A 16337-nucleotide genomic window follows, 5' to 3' on the forward strand; every position below is an offset into this window, starting at 1 on the left:
CGATTCACCGTCAGCCGTGACTGGCTGGAAATCTTCCCTTTTTTGTCCCGGTCTTGAAACGTGCTGAGCCTCGAGAGGCGGAGAAAAGAGTGGTAAGGGCCGGTATGCGACCGTCCTCTGGCTAGCCACCCTCCCCGTCCCCATTTCTCCCTCAGGATTCTGCTGAAGAATAAGAATGCCGCCCCCAAACTGCATCGTAAAGGCGGCCGGGAGGTTTACAATGTGAGGCTTTGCCAAGGTTGATCAGATAGCTAGGTCTTGCCAGGAAAGATTTTGCCGCATTTCAGAACGGCGTTTTAACAATTACAGTTTTATTCTTCTTTGCCCCTTTTTCATCTCGCCTTTTTACATGATAAAAATATATTTCAGTTGCCCAGAGGTGGTGTATAAGTGTAGTGAGACTATTTGGAGCGGGTTCGAACAAGTGGCCCGTGGCAAACCACTCTTGCGGCAGTGAGAAACAGTGATGGAGTGTCGAATCCAATCAGTCATGAGACTTGCCAAGTGACCTTGGGTGGGTCAGTCTCTTTTAGTCTAGCCTGTCTCACAGGGCTGTTGTGAAGATAAAACTGAAGAGGGGGGATATATGCTACCCTGTAGTCCTTGGAGAAAGGGCTGGGTAAAAATGCAATGGGTGGAGTCAAATGACAGACTCTAACGAAGCAGATCCTTGTCCACATTGTGCACAAGCGCAGTCCAAGATTGTGGTTTCTGAGGGACCTGCATTTGAAAGTCATGGGAAACTGAAGCTTGGTTAAACCAGAAAGTGTTCGGTCCAGCTGTTCCTGGTAGAGGAGATGGAAGGGTGAGAGGAGATGAGCACAGCAAACAGAACGCTCTCCATTTAATTAGAGCATGCAGGGATATCCAAATCCAGCCTTAATCTACCTCCACTTTTACAATATGGAGATGATAATACTGACCTGTCATGCAGGATTGTTGTAAGCAAGCATTACAAAGATTTTTGAAGTGTTTTGAACACAAGTGCTACACTATTAATGGAATGTGTTTCACTATTTAACAACAGTTCAAGATTTCACATAATTAACATAAACAGAAAAAAGTGAAAATAAAGATAACTTCAAAAATTTACAAAATTCCTACATGGAAAGTACTTTCTGTAGAAATTAGCATGGAATTGATACGTAGCCATGCTTTTTGCTGTGTGCATGCTACAATGCGCACTCCAATGCTGCCATCAAGCATACCCTCAAATTTCTACATGTGCACAGTCCATATGTATGATAAACTACATGTAGGATGTCCACTAATTATAGCCAAATATCAGTTTTAATGTTGAAATAGTCTCTGAAACAACCCCTCCCTTCCATTTCCTTGAAGAAAAAAATACCCATGATCACTACCCCTAAGCTGCATCCAGCTACTGAGATACAATGCAGATGTTTTACCTTTTTTTTCCTCTACCAGGTCTAATAATAGCTTGGAGAAGAGACTTCTTTTTGGGAAATGGTATAGGATGGAATGGTTTCGTTAAAATAAAATTTAAAACTTGCCAGAGCACCGTGACTCTGATCCCAGTCCACCAACAGATCCAACTCCCATGGCTACTTTTTACTATTTAAGTAAACACTGGGAGATCTGATACAAATGCCCTATGCGATATATAATTTAGCCCTCTGACTTTTACAGGAAACCTTGGGAAGACTAAAGGAAGAACAAGCACTTCTGGGATTCTTTCCTTTTTTAGCGCTCTAGTTCTGCCTACAAATGAAAGCTCTGCTTTATTTCAAGTAGAAGAGAGGGTCAATACCAACAATGGTGTAATCAGTATCGCTCTAATGTGACTTGCTGACTCTTGACCACTAATGTCAGATACTAGTTTCTAAGTATGAGATGACATCTTTAATATATTCTCCCCTTACAGACTAGACCTGATGTGACACTTGCTAGAGGAGAAACTCTTAGCATAAATCTGTCTAAGAAGACTCTCTTAGTCATATTACTTCACTAGCAGCCGTAGCCTTTCAAGGCCAAAGTCCAAACATGTTGAGAAATGAGTTCTCCATAAAGCTGATTATTCAGTTAACTATTGCAACACGGGAGCTAAAGTCACATTGGAGGCTCTAGTAATTATTTGGAAGAGTTTCCCAATGTGGAAAGTATTTCTGCCTTGCCACCAACATTGATCTCCTTTAATACCCTCTGCAGCACTGAACATGGGGGTGACTAAAAGCAAACAAAAAAGTGACCTTTTTTAGCTGTAGTAACCCTTAAAATACTGGAGTCATCATGAAAATAAGGATATTTAGAAGATATCTCCCTTGGCGGCTGCAGGCATAAGTAATAAACCAGAACATCGATGGACTTTAAGCCAATCCATATTTATTTGTTTAAAATATTTTTATTGCTTCCTCCACACATTTGAGGCAGTTTCCAAAATAATACTAAAAATAGCATAAATACAACAAACATCATAAAACAGCATCCTTCAACTATAACTAAATACCAGCAGCAAAAATCTCCAACTAAACCAATAGCTCAGGGATCCCCATTGTGTTCCAGTGGGCACCAAAGCACCCACTGACACCTTTCACCAACTTTTTTTAAGTGTGCGAGTGTTTTGTCAAGCAGGGCATCTGATTGGCCATTGGAGATCTAAATACTTTGTGAAACACCACAGATCAATGTTCACGAGATCTGCAGATCCAATACATGAATACAAGGGTGCCAAAACTAGATTGATGGTAATGTGGTACATAATGTGGAATGACTTTTGAACAGGATTTGTAGTGAAGTAATCACAAAACTTCTGCACTACCTGGCCAAGTTCATCCAAAGCCCTGTTCACAATTTACATTGAACACATGTACAGTCTGATTTTTTTTATACTTGTCTTGCTCCAAGTAATTCTCAAGTTATATTCAGTACAGGTACAGCTGAACATGTGACTGAAACACCATATACCACACCAGTTTAACTGTGTGGGGCATTAGACAACATTAATTGATTATGTTCATGATTAGGTTCTTCTTCATCTTGGGTTCTTTTATAGTTTTTCATGTGTAAAAGACAATTGGTGTATTTTCTACGTAGGTAGCATAACTTTGTTTTTTTGTACAAACGACTGGGCTCTGCATCATAATTGCTAGCCATATTCTGTTTATAATAATTTGATTTTTGCATTGCAAGGCACAACAGTGCATTAGTAGGGCATGACCTTCTCCTTCTCTTGAAGTTACTGGGGTTTTTTTTTTTCCTTTCCTGCTCCCTCTCAGGTTAACAAGTTAACAGTTTATCTCCTTAAGATGTCCCTTCAGTGAGGCTGGGATGTATCATAGATCACTGTGTAGCTACCAGTGCATTACAACATTGGTCATCAATTAGTTCTAAATCCCTACTATAATATATCATTTATCTGGCCTGTTGTGGCGCTTCTGTGAACATTTAATTTTTAAGCCATCTTGATTTTACTTTAAAGCTTACAGCCTCATCCCTCCTTTGTCTCCCACACAGACACCATCTCCTTAAGGAACAATAAAAATTAGATTTGTTTGACCTGCGCTGCAAGTTCATTTAAGAAGGATGGATTTAATTGCTTTGCTTGGTCTGCCAGACAGCTTTTATGTAATATTCCAGACATTTACACACTGTCTTTTTTGTGGCTGCAAGCAGGTGTGTTGGTCCAAGGGAGAATGCCTGTAAAGAAAGGCTTACGATTCATTGCACATCTCCATGATACTCCATTGGGAAATTGCTTCTGTGAGTTACCACCAGCATCTAGTTAAGAATTCACATCATTGCCATGTCTTAGTTCCTAATGACATTTGTGTTTACTGTTTAATGTTCACATTTATGGTGTCATTAATCCTAAAAGGACATCAGTAGAAGCACAGATACTCATGTTATCATTCCCTCTGCAAAAGTCAAGTCTTCCTAAAGACAATGTCCTAGTTGTGTAGTTGCCCAATATTTTGTGGCAAATTGATTGGACCTAATAACTGGGATCAAATGGATTTCATTCTTGGTTTTGGATTTTGTGTAGACCAGTACAGCTGTTCTCAGCTTTGTCTACAACATGCAGTGCCTCTGATCCCAATTCCAGATAGTACGACCAGAAAAATATTATTGTTGAAACTTTCAACAGGTCCAGGATAATGTGTTTGTTTATTTGTTGTCCAGTTGAATTCATTTTATTTATTTATTTAGAATGTTTCTATGCCACCTCTTCAGAGTTCTGATTGAGGTGGCTTACAATTAAAAACCATAATATTAAAACAGAAGCTATTAAAGCACAAGCCATTAGAGACATAAGCATCTTAAAGACTATGCATAGAACAAGAAAACAATTAAAAAGCTGATAAGATAAAACCACTAATTAAAAGCCTAGGTTAAAAGTTGTTTTTTTGGCCTGGAGCCTTAAAGGAGGTGCTAGGCAAGCCTCAACAGAGAATGTGTCCTAAAGGCAAGGTGCCACCACAGAAAATGTCCTTTCTTTAATCACTACCCACCTTACCTCTGAATGTGGGGGCACAGAGAGTAGGGCTTGAAATGTAGATCTTCACTGGCAGGCTATATAGTCAGGAGTGGCCTTATGTCTGCCTTCCACTAAAGTAGCATCAAGTACTTAATTTTTAAACCATGTTTCAACCTGCTTCAAAGTCTTGTCCTCTGAAATAAAATCTCTTAATCTCATAGAAAAGGAGGCTAGTACGAATATCCAGTGCTAGTGACAGAAAAACAACTCTGCACAGAACAACAACAACAAATGTGTTTATTACCACTCTTCTAGATAGATTTGTGCCCCATTCAGAGTGGTGAATCAAGTCAGTGTTGTTATTATCCCCACAATGCACCTGAGGAGCTGGGACTGACAGGAGAGGCTTACCCAAGGCCTCCTGCTGAACTCATGATAGCTCTAAGGTACAACTTTATTTTTGTTAATACCAGAACTCGGTACCAATATTAAAAAATGCATTCAGGGGCCTACAACCTGGCTAATAGTACATATATTGCTTGTAAAACCAATTGTTAGCTACTCTGAAAAGTCATGCTCATAATATTCAGGGAATCGTTTAAGAAGTCTGTGAGTGCATCTTTCACACCTATTAAAACTATACAAAGATCAGCTTCTTTGCTGAAATACAATACTCTTAATGATTGTATAATAAATGATAGGTTATTAGAAAGTGATTTTTAAAAAAACAAGCCAACCCAGAAAAGGAGAAAGGGAAGAGAACCAGGTGCTGTAAACATTCAATGCTGTCTTTAAGCAAGCTAAAGAAAGAAAGAAAAAAAGAAAGAAAGAAAAGAAAGAAAGAAAGAAAGAAAGAAAGAGGGAAGGAAGGAAGGAAGGAAGGAAGGAAGGAAGATGCAAATGGGGTAGCTGCCAAAGCATTTGGAGTTGAAGGGTGTTTAAACAAGCCTTATCATTCTGTATAATTAACTTCTGATGGTAGTTGGTGTTCGAATCACAGCTCTGTACGTGTGCACGTGTGCCTGCATGAGTGCGCATGCGTGCATGTGTGTGTGTGCACACTCCTAAAAGTTCATTTGGGGAAATGCATATCTTGCCATGTGGAAAATGTCAGCTGTATATTTTTTCAAAGTATGTAGTTCGTTCATTCCTGTCCTCCTGCTGGCAGTGGCAGCACTCTGGAATACAGGACAATGGATTTGTATTATCATGCAGAGCCAGAGTCAGACTAAGTTTCTCATTAGCATTAAATTTAGTTTTAATGCTTTAAGAATAATTTACTAGTAAGTACAACAGCACAACTGAACATTTAGATGCACAAAGCTCAGTCGGAGCCACTGCAGATGAAATGTGGCCAATCCCTACACTGCTATTAAGAGACTGCTCTCCCTACCCCTTTACAAGATCCCTCCTTAATCAATATCTCTGGCTAGGGTTTGAAGCTAGCTGATGCTCTTAAAGGTATTCAAACACAAAACCCCAACAGGGGAATGGCAGCAATGTCTTTTGTGAATGTGCACTTTAATATTCTCTTGCAGCTGTCCTAGGCTGCTTCCACATGGAGATAATTCCCTGTTGTGGACTCATTGCTTCTGCAAATGCAGAGGCATTCACAGCAGCAACCAAGCTTCCACATGGGGTTATACTTTTTCCTCTGTGTCCCCTCGTGTCTACCATTTCGCCCCTACCCCATGATGCTAAAATTCACCTGAGGGTAGTAGGGGTATGGTAAGCATAAGAGAATAAGGAGGGGATGGCACCAGATGTGGGCAGGGGAATTTATAAATCTGTACCTCCTCCTCCAGAGGCAGGCAAATCTGCTTTGACTCTGATATTTCAGGAAAAGCAAGTTTGGGAAACATTGGGGCAAACCTCCAAAAATGTGATGAAAGGAGCAATGGTGAAGGGTGGCATTATGTGGATGTTCTAGAAAACTCTGCTCCAGGTTGAGGGTTAGGATAGTGCAAAACTTTTATACAGAAGCAGCCCTAATGTCAATGTTCCCTTATTGTAATAATAAAGTGACATCAACTCACAACCAACTTTTGGCAACCTCTCTGTGGTTTTCAAGCTAACAGATGAGGGCTGGTAGTTTGCTATTGCCTTCCTCTACACTGTAACTGGAGTCTTCCTTGGTGGTCTCCCATCCAAGTACTAATCCAAGGCCAATCTTGATTAGCTTCAGAGCTCTGATAAGCTCAGCTAGTACTAGGCTATTCAGGCTACCACCAAGTCCCTTTGCCTTGCAAAAAAACTGTTCTTTCACACCTGAACATATAATTTGGCGTGGCCTTTCTATGAGGGTTTCCTTTGCCAAACACTCTGTGGAGATTCTGGGTGTAGGGTTGCCAACATCAGCTTGGAAAATTCCTGGAGATTTGGCTGCAGAAACGGGAAGGACTTAAGTGGGGTATAATGCCATACAGTCTTCCGTACAGCACACAATGCTGTGTTGCTTTTGTTCTTTTGTTTGGTTGTTCCGGGGCGGGGGGGAGGAAATAATATCAGGATGGTGTGCTGGCATCAACCTATATTGGCTGACTGGTTTCATATCTAGTGGGCACACAAGCATTGTTGACACGCTGCTCTGTGTTCAATGAGTTCAGGTCGTATTGCTATGAACTCCAGTACCGTGTTTTTTGTTTTTTGTTTGCTGGTGCTTTGCTATCACCAGAGATGTGCCAGCATCCAGGATTTAAGATTACCCAGTTGTCTTCTCCAAAAGCCCTGCTGAACAATGCAGGCGTAGCAAGCTTCCAAAAACTCAGTAAGTTAGGAGCCTTCCTGACATTCTTGAGTAAGCTGTTCCAAATAACCAAACTGCTGCTGAAAAAGCCCACAACTAAGCAGTGGAAAATTTAATCAACTTCATGAAAATTAAAGGGAGAAAATGCTGGGATGGACACAGTTGCCTCATAAGTTCCTACACAAAAATTTGAGCAAAGAGTACATTAATTTCTGCCACTGTTGCTGACAAATGCTACATTTGTGTAAACTAAAAGATAATTGAAAAATATTTAAAGAAGCCAGAAACAAACTGGCAGTAAGATCCAAACTAGATATGCAGTAGAAGTTCCTTATTTTTAAACACTGAGCATTAGTTACATGGAAAGGGATCTCATTCTAAAAGCAAAAAGGGTACATGGGTGACCAGATATTCTCCCCCATACAGGAGCTCTCTGCAGCTCTTCATAAATACTACTCTCTTGACTGAGCAGGTTTTTGGTAAATTGTTTGAAGAGAGAGTTCAAGTAGTACAAAATGTCACCAACGTTAACTGGTAATCTTTATAGCAACTATGGAAGACAGGTGAATTACCAGGGAAGGGGTTTAAAGTAGTGTGCCAAAGGCCATCTCGTAGGTTCAAGGCAGAGGTGACATTTGAATCAGGGCCCACTAGTTCCCAGATCACTCATCTCGAGAACACTGAAGGACTTCAGGGGGCAAGTTAAAAAAAAAAGACTCGGGAGAATTTTTTTTGGGAAAACACCCTGTGCAGTGCTGCTGTTCCAATTACATTGTGAGCCTTCACCCCACACACAGCTGTTTTAAAGTAAAAATAAAATTGTCACAAGATTGAATCCTAGATTTCCCACGTGACCTGAAGTCTGGGTCAGAGGGAATGACTTTGTTACAATAGTGAAGGTTACACATAAAAAACATTAATAAATTGTATTGTTCGATTAAGTGTGAATTATTCAAGCAAAACTCACAATGTGAACTTCATAATTGCCTTCATTTATATTAAAATTTTGAGACATACCAAATTTACTTATTATGATACCCTTACAGAATATTGGTACAAAAGCCTTATTGAAAGTTCCATTATTTTAACTGAGACAAACTTGATGACGTGTGGTGATTTATATTAAAAGGGGGGAAAGCCAGATATTTTCAAATGGTATGTATTTACACTAGGAGTCCCCAACTTTGCTAAGTCTGTGAGAACTTTTGGAATTTTGAGAAAGAGTAGTGAATGCTGCCACTAAATGGCTGCTATGGAGAGTGGGGTCTCTTTCCTTTGGGGAAACTGATACTGCTTGGCCAGCCATTTAATCTATTCTCAGACTGTTTCTTCTTGTATTCAGCCTTTGTTTCAGTTATTTTTAATATATTCTCTGTTTTCACAGCCTGAAGTAATTTTTCTATAACGACAACAACAATAATAATAATTTCCAACTTTTCATCCATGCTCTTTCAGTTTGAAAATCCGAATTTCAGTTTTGTGTCTCCCTCGTGCAGTTTGAATTTGTGATTCTGTGTTTTTGAGCCACTTCTTATTGATTTTAACATTGGTTTTTCTTATAAAAGGTATGTATTTTTAGAAGCTGAGTATCAGCAAATCAATATATGTATAAATGACATATGCTATGCTTTTACAGTGCATTAAAAAGTATATATTACAAATTAATTTACAAAACCAACAAAAATACATAAAATATAAAAGGAAACAAAAACAGGGAAATTTGCTCGTTCTTGGTTCTAAATAACAAGGGTTAAAAAATACCCCAAAAAAATCTAGGAGATGGAAACCCTAAAAAATTTAGGATTGGTATTTTTAAAGTACTCAGCATATTGAGTACTTTAAAAATACCAACCGTAAATTTTTATCTGTTTTAGGAAGGAAAGATAAAACATAAGAAAACTGACAGAGGAGAAGAGGACCAGTATATAATAGACAGGGAAACAGGGACAAAGAAGGGAATATAATTATGAAGTATTACACAGGAAATCCCTCAGTATGAATCCAATGGTAATATATTCTGCTGCTCATTCTTGCCTCTGCATAAATTTTGCCGCTTAGGAAAACATCAGCCTTTTAACATAAAAAGTTCACAATCTTACTAACTAATGATTTGTTTCTGCTTCTACAAAAAGGTGCACTGTCTGCATCATCACAGATGTTTTTCTTTGCCTTGGCTTCCAAACTGGAGTACCTTTGTCCTGTTTCTGACTCTAAACGGATGTAAAGATGAGTATCTTACGGGATTTTGAAGGTACGAGAGAGAACTTAAGTGATTTGTTACCTCTTACGCATTTTGATCAATTTTTATTTGTGGGAGCGGCATCAATGTCATAATATATCAATCGTTATTCATAACAGATTTATTCTAACATTCTCTTGATCTGAAATTTTCAAGAACACATTCAGTATGTGCACAACATGAAGGCGTGATGAAAAAGGGAGCATAAGAAAAATATGGGGAATGTGTTTTTCTCATACCTTCTGTTAGATATTGCGGCATCAAATGGGCTGAATTACTCACATGTGACATTTGATTCCTTGCAGTTACGTTCAGATCAAACTGCTGGGCTTTTCTTCATGCGTTATCACAGTTAATTATAATGAAGGTCTGTCAGATATAGGCTTTGATACTTCAATGCACAGCATTAGTGTGCTCTTTCTAAAGGAAGAAAAAAATCACACCTGAGTGGTGAATGGAGACAGTAACACATTAAGTTCTGTGGCTTCTATGATTTCCCATGTAATACATCAGCAATGCCTTTTTTCTCTGCCATCATTCCTCCATGGAATGTTTAATTCCAAAGACCCCCTGTTCATTTTCAGCAGGGTACTCATGCTTATTCTCTTGCAGTATGAGCAACAAAGAGTTTTCTAGCTTTCATGGGCTAGAAACATTTTCATCAAACATATTAAGTATTTATTATGGTACAGTCACACAAGGGGCCATCTTAGTCTTTATGCTGTTTAACATCTACATGAAACCACTGGGAGAGATCAAATATGGATTTGCAATGAGGTGACAGCAATCTGCAGATGACACACAGCTCTGTTTCTTCTGAACAGCAGAATTGGGTGGATCTGTGGAAAGCCTGACATAATGCCTGGAGAAGGAAATGGAATGGATGAGGACCAATACACTGAAGCTCAATAAAGACAAAACTGAGGAGCTGTTGGTCACTGACATGGACACTCAAGGATAGAAGAATCATCCAGTGCTAGAAGAAGTTGCACTCCCCTAGAAGGAGCAGAGTTATACTTTGTGGGTGCTGCAGCATCCTAGCATGTGATTGGAAACTCCAGTCTCTGTACTTTTTATCAGCTTTGGCTGATATGCCAGCTACAGCCATGCCTCACATCCGCCCTGAGCCTGCTGATGCGGGGAGGGCGGAATATAAATCTAATTAAATAAATAAATAGTTACAAAATGAAGTGGACTACCACTAACAGAGGGGATTGAATACAATAGAAACAGATATAATAAATATTTATAAAGTGCAGTAGTGATAAAATGCTAGTACATGTTAAATATGATAAATATAATAAAATACAATATCAAAATATTTCACAATTACTGTCCAGAATAAATACCAAACAAAAATTTCCCAAGACAGCCAAAAAAGTACTTAAATTTGTGCACAGGGACTCATTTGTGTAGAAGGGACTCATACCGACATCTGAGGAGCTCCCTTGGCAATTGTACAGCTGTCAGCACTTTCCTCCCTGCTTTATGGTGCTATGGGTGGAGACAGTGTGACATCAGGGGCTTGTAAGCACAGCAGTGAGTGACAGTTCACTGTGCCCATGTGTTCACTGTGTCCAACTAGCAGCATCCATGCCCTGCTGGCACATCATTGCTATGAGTGTGCCACAGCTGTTAGGATCAGAATGGGGCTTCTCAACTACAACCTTATTCCATTTATAAAAATGCCTCCTGAACAACTCTATTTTATATATTCTGTATAATGATACAAGTGTGGCCTCATCAGTCAAGCCATTCCACCAGGTGGGAGCTTCCAAGCAGGAGCCACAACAGAGATCAGCTGTTGCGGGGTGGCACCTTCAGAAAGTTCTACTTTGATCAAAAATATTACAGACATGCATACATGTATACTATATATATATATGACATTATATGTGTCTAGGCTCTGAACACAATAATTTATTTTGTAACAAATGTGTTGCTCTTGAAGGTGTCTCTTCTCTGTTTTGCTTCAGTGAATAAAGCATTTATTACTAGTCTTCAAACCATCTTTTTAATGTGAGTATGTGTCCGTGTGTGATGTGTAAATATTAAGGAACTCTTGGCAACAAAGCCCTTTTCTCCACAAAGTAATAGTGCTACGTCCAGATGGCAGCACCCCATGCTACTGAGTGAGCACCAAACTGAACACAAGGAATGTGCATTGAAAAATGGGAGGGGAGTAGTTTTTCCCCCAGAATATTCTTCCCCTATCCCTCCCCCCCTGCAACACACATGCATTTACATGCTTATATGTTGGAAGCTGGTTATCCATTAATTACAGCTTACGCTAGCCTCTGACAACATTGTAATCACAAGGAATTAAGAGATTAATAGTGCAATCCAAAACAGAATTACTCCAGTCCCATTCTTAGGATTACACTATAAAACATGCTCCTGAGCCCCAGTTTCCTTCATGCCTCATGTAGTTCAGCAGTTCCAGATACCTAAATTATCCCATCTTGCACTTCTAAAAAATCCTCCCTCTGCATGTTGATTTGGTGCTAAAAATGACAGCATGTTGTATCAAAATTTGAAGTTCATGCCTCAGGTGGGACCCAAAAAAGAGAAGCTACCATTGTGTATTTGGAGGGGGGGGGGGAGAGAATGCCTCAAGGCAAAGATGTTTATTTCTCCCCAGCTTTCTAGTAGTCTGGTAGGTCTCTCCCCCCACAAACACATTACTACTTGTGGGTGGAGTGCTGGTTGGGGTGCACCAGTGTGGAGAGGGCTGCATTTGCAAAAGCAGGTGGGGGGGCTGCTCTGTTCATCATCGTTGTCTTCTCCCCTTTCACCCCAAGTAAGTTGTTGCCCCAATTCCATCCTGAAGTTGCTGAGCCAGGCTTGCCAGGCTACCTGCAACTGAGGAGAGCCATTGGTGGCAGCAGTGAGAATGCATTTTGAGAATTCCTCTTTTCTCCATCCCCTTAATTACATCCTTGAAATACACGACAGCTGCCTCCTTGGTAAATACCACCACTGCCAAGGAGGACAGTGAAGAGGATGAGAGCAGGATGGAGGTGAAGGAGGGGGGTAGATAGCAGGACATGTGAAAGCCCTGGAAAAAGGTGCAGGTATGCTGTACTGGTGCATATCATCACAAAAAAGCTCTGAGCCTGCACATGACTGGAAGCCCTGAAACAGCACATTGCAACCTCTAAATTAAATTCCCTGGTGTGCCCTAAGACAAAGGGGCTTGCAGAATCAAGGCATTGCAGCTGGGAGGTGAGGCTGGGGAAGAGGGCATGCCTCTTGTCAGTGGTGAGTGAGCATGCCTGGAGGAGCAGACGAGGAATATAGGAGGGGCCTGCCTCGTCTCCAGTAACCTCTTGTGGTCAGAGCTGCTGTTCCAGTTTGGGCAGTGGAGGCAAACACAGTCTCCCTCCCTCCCTTTGTGCTTCTCACAACTTGGCGGCAGTTTCAAGGCACTGAACTAGATCCCACTGGGATGAGTTGTGCTTATGGGATAGCTCACCCTTCCTCTTTTGGGATCCCGTTAAGGGATGTGGGGGAAACCAAAGGGTATGTGCCTGGACTGGCTGTTGTAGGCTTCACGCTGGGTGGCAGCATAGGGTACCCTATGCTGTGCCAATGCTCCAATGGCTATAATCAATAAAGCTTTCATCTAAAGACAGAGTGGCATGTATTCCTTGCCTGGGGCACCAGCCTCACAGGCAGGGAATACATGACACACCTATACAGATGAAAAATCTTCCTGTAACATGAACAAATGGAAGGGTGCTATAGCAGTGAGTGAGGTCTTCTGTAGCAAATAATGGAATCCTCTTTGAAGATTCCTAAGAGGCATTTCTCCTAAGGTTTCTAATTTCCCCCTTTTCCCTAAGACTAGTGACTGGATTATACATTTGTGACAGAGATGTTAGTGGAGAAAAAAGTTCCCATCATGAGTAAAATTACTGTTAGGGGTGTGCACTGCAAAAATTTCCATATTAATTTTGTGGTTTCCACAGGTCACACTTTTCATTATGTGAGAATTTTGTGCAGGGTGAGAGAGGCAACATTTTAACAATTATTTTCATGCACAATTTGGGGGGGGTCAGAAATTTTGGTTAAAACCACAGAATTGTGGAGGAATCCTAGAATGGCACTCAGGGACCCAAGCAAAGGGAGAGAGGTTGACCACCAAAGCAGGTAAGCTGGCCGTCCTAATACTGACTTGTATGCTACCATTACACAATGCAAAGCCTAAAACCTTCCTCCAGCCTAAGAAGCCTTCCTCTGAAAAAACTTTTCCTCCTCTGCTAGAACAGCCACTTCTGACAGAGAAAGACTTCTTGAGCTGGAGAAAGGCGTCAGACTTTGCTAAGCATAGTGGTAAGTTACAATACACTGCTTTAAAAAGAATTCAGTATTAGTCAGTAAATGCCTTGGACTAGTCAAATACTGCCACAATATATATGTAATATGTAAGATTATGAAGATTGAAAGGAAACAATATTCATCATTTTCTACTTGTTTTTTATCTTTTTCTCATTTATTTCTTTTAAAGAAATGCCATATACCCAACTGCTCAAAAACTTATTTCGCACTGCATGATTTTTTGACACTGGACAAAATGTCTAACTACGTTAGAATAAACTGTACCACCACCACCCTTCTTCCCATGAGGATTTCCTCAAATTCCTTCTGATAATTTTACAGGTTTTTTGGATGGTTAGTGAAATAAAGCCATTAAAGAGCTCTGAACACACAAAAACGTATACCGTTTTTATTATTGCTGGTGTTAGCCTCCTGAGTTTTCGGGAAGAGTGGGCCATATATTGAAATGCTTGAGTAAATAATGATATATAGGTCAGATTGCTTGCATTCCATTGCTAACCAGCCCTAAAGAAACTCCCCAAGCATTACTAATACATTTCCCAGAAGTCATTAGTCTAAAAAGAGTTGTACTGACAAAGGAACACCACAACTAGAAAAATACACACACACCCAAAAATGGGATCATTTTCAATGTTTGTGCAGATTGAGTGGGCTTGCTGGGCCATGGCTTTCATCTTGCCATGTCCAAAATGAACACTCACACAAGAACAGTTTATTATGTCAGATGAGACATCTGCTGCTTGTTTGGATGGCAAATTGGCAACTCTTTAATATTGTCATTTTCATCTAAGAAGACAGTAAACAACCAAGTGGCCATGGAAACTGCACACAGTTTTTGCCCTGTTGCTTGATTGCTAAGTGTGAGTTTAATTCTGGTGGATGGATGGAGCCAGCTTGGCAACCCCAGAGGACATAGTCTTCTGCTTCCCCAGAGATCAGAGGGAGTCTGGATGAAAACAACATTGATGTCTCCCAGAACAATTCTTTTTAAACTACCTCTCCTGCATTTTGATCTTTGTGGCTAAGGACAAGTTTTAGCATCATGCTGAGTTCTTCTGTGTGTTTCTGCTAAGGGTACAAAAAAGGAATGGAGTAACCAATGCCAAGTATGTGCACTAAAAAAAATATCTATTTTTTGGATTTGGATATCAAATATTACTGATATTCAGGTCCTCTTATACCAGTTTTGAACTCAGATTCAGGTTTTTTTCAGGATTCTAAAATTAACCATGTCCATTATTCCCTATGGGAGGAATCTTTCTGGGTGTGTGTGTGCGTGAAGGGGCTGTTATTAAAGCAAATTACACCAAAAAGTGGAGTAAGTGCTGCCTGTTCACTAAAGACTCCCAAGTTTCAAGAAGATTGGGTTCAGACGTCCAGTCCTACAGGCCCCTGAACAAGGTGCCCCAAGCTACTTCTATGGGGGGAGATCCAATACTTTCTCCAGGGCAAAGAAGATTAGCCATACACAGAAGAGCAACTGGCGGCAGACAGGAGAGGGCATGCACTCTCCCCTCCCCAGATCTTGCCCTGAAGCTGCAGCCAGTTACAGCAGCTATCCCCCCCCCCTTTGCAGGTTTCCTCAAAAGAAAAGGGAGGGTGAAGGGAGGTGATTCTCAGAGGCAAATGGCATTGGTTGTTTGGGGGAGCTCAACTGTCTGTCCAATGATGACAATTCTCTCATAGACCACATCACCTCCCCTCACAACTTCACTTTTTTGTCAAGGTAACACATGAAAATAAGTAAAACAAGTTGCTGTGATCTTTGAAATGGCAGGCCCTGTTAATCCCAAATATTTCTGGGATTAATTTGGACCACAAATATCTGAGAATCCCAGATATGATCAGGATCCACAAATATACACAGAAATACCATTAAGGTATTTTTCAGTTATATTTTCGGAGTGGATATACTGAATTGCATGTCCCTACTTGTGACTTGCATAATTTGAGACATATGTCTTCTAAAAGTGCTGGTGACTCCAGGAAGCCAAAGCAATAGGCAACGTTATTATTTATATTTGATTTTCCTTATTGGTGCAATATAATTCTGCTCCATTGTTCAGGCAGTGCTGGAATATGTTCAAATAAATAAAATGCTCATTTATTCTTTTCAGAAGAAAAGGCATCTTTTCAGTCTGGAAGAGTCTGGTACTTTACCTTATGCAAAGATGTGTATCTCATACAAACTATCTGCATGTTATACTAGTCAGGAGAACATGATGTTCTCCAGTTGTTTGCTTGTGCAGGAGCAATAATAAATAACAATCTCATCAGAAGAAGGCTCAAGACTCACTGCATGTCATCACAAGAAATTACAAGTTTCTTTGGTTTTTCTGGAATGCCTCGTTTGGAAAGAGCATGCTTGGTTCACTGATAAGCTGCAAAACAGATTGAGGAAATACTTGATCCAGGAAGCTGAAGGCAGTTGTAGCCATCCCCATTCCATTTGGATCAGGCCCATATAGCATACAAAGTGAAGAGAATTAATGATGCCGTCCTGTAAAGTGCAGCACACATTCATTTTCCACTAAAGTCAATAACATTTTCTTAACAGAAGTTCATCCCTTGAGAGG

General features: G+C 40.3%; 1 long non-coding RNA gene across 1 annotated transcript; it reads left to right on the top strand.

Moving 5' to 3' along the window:
• The first annotated feature begins 26 nt into the window (after positions 1 to 26).
• Positions 27 to 11321, top strand: LOC129331425 (uncharacterized). Its single transcript, XR_008597126.1, has 3 exons — positions 27 to 92; positions 9314 to 9432; positions 10245 to 11321. It is a non-coding gene; the product is annotated as an uncharacterized LOC129331425 (long non-coding RNA).
• Positions 11322 to 16337: the final 5016 nt, after the last annotated feature.

The sequence above is a fragment of the Eublepharis macularius genome, chromosome 5 (genome assembly GCF_028583425.1).
Source record: "Eublepharis macularius isolate TG4126 chromosome 5, MPM_Emac_v1.0, whole genome shotgun sequence".
NCBI classification, from domain to species: Eukaryota; Metazoa; Chordata; class Lepidosauria; order Squamata; family Eublepharidae; genus Eublepharis; species Eublepharis macularius.